This window comes from Monodon monoceros, unplaced genomic scaffold, assembly GCF_005190385.1.
Source record: "Monodon monoceros isolate NGI ecotype Baffin Bay Population unplaced genomic scaffold, NGI_Narwhal_1 Super_Scaffold_11, whole genome shotgun sequence".
NCBI lineage: Eukaryota > Metazoa > Chordata > Mammalia > Artiodactyla > Monodontidae > Monodon > Monodon monoceros.
In genome coordinates, this window is record NW_021703767.1 from 76,705,668 (window position 1) to 76,706,928 (window position 1,261).

The 1,261-nt window shown below is 46.6% G+C and overlaps 1 pseudogene; it reads left to right on the forward strand.

Annotated features, from left to right (window-relative positions):
- Window positions 1-244: 244 nt before the first annotated feature.
- On the forward strand, window positions 245-1,058 carry LOC114891286 (annotated as a pseudogene).
- The last annotated feature ends 203 nt before the right edge of the window (window positions 1,059-1,261 follow it).

Sequence of the window (1,261 nt, forward strand, 5' to 3'; positions counted from 1 at the left end):
CGGCAGCGCGCGCGGGCTGAGGGCTGCTCGGTGCCGGCCGGGGGCGCCGGGGGAGGGGCCCGGGCGGGCCGGGAGGGGCTGCCCAGGCCCCGCGTTTTCCCCTTCACCGCGGCCGGCGCCGGGCCAGGAGGATGCGCGGCGCCGGGCTCTGAAGCATAGAGGGAGTTCTGTACAAGTGGACCAACTATCCCACAGGTTGGCAGCCTCATTGGTTTGTTTTAGATAATGGAATCCTGTCCTACTATGACTCACCAGATGATGTTTGCAAAGGGAACAAAGGAAGTATAAAGATGGCAGTTTGAGAAATTAAAGTCCATTCAGCAGACAGCACAAGAATGGAATGAATCATTCCAGGAGAGCAGCATTTCTACATGAAGGCAGTAAATGCAGCTGAAAGACAAAGGTGGCTGGTTGTTCTGGGGAGCTCCAAAACCTGTTTGTCTGATACTAGGACTAAAAAAGAAAAAGAAATAAATGAAACCAGTGAATCTCTGAAAACCAAAATGTCTGAGCTTCGCCTCCACTGTGACCTCCTAATGAAGCAAGTTCATACGATCCAAGAATTTGTTCACCATGATGAGAATCATTCATCTCCCAGCATAGAGAACATGAATGAAACCTCTTCTCTACTTAGGGCAACGTGTAATACATTCATCACAACGCTTGAGGAATGTGTGAAGATAGCGAATGCCAAGTTTAAACCCGGGATGTTTCAGCTGTGCCATCTGGATCCCTTAGCTTCTCCTGTGTCAACTTCTCCTGTTCAAATGATGAAGCGTCCTGTCAGCCACCCTGGTTCTTGCAGTTCAGAGGAGAGCAGCCACTCTATAAAAGAAACAGTGTCTACACTTCACCGACTCTCCCAGCGGCGCCAAAGAACCTACACAGATACTGACTCTTGTAATGACGTTCCTCTCAAAGACCCAGATAGACCTGTTCACTGTTCAAGAAATACACTTAATGGAGATTTGGCATCAGCAGCCATTCCTGAGGAAAGCAGACTTATGGCCCCAAAAAAATCTGAATCGGAAGATCCTCTTCCATCCTTCTCTTCCTGAGGAAACGGAAGTGTCCACCTTCCTCTAAGTATTGCTCTGCAAAAGCTGCTGTAATTAAACTATGTTATAGGGAGTAATTTTTCCCTTAGGATTACTCTGCACTTTATAGAATATTGTAAAACAAACAAAAAACAACCCACATACCTTTGAAGTGTATTTTATCTTTATATAGTTTATTTGCAAGAGTATTTTCCTAATAACTT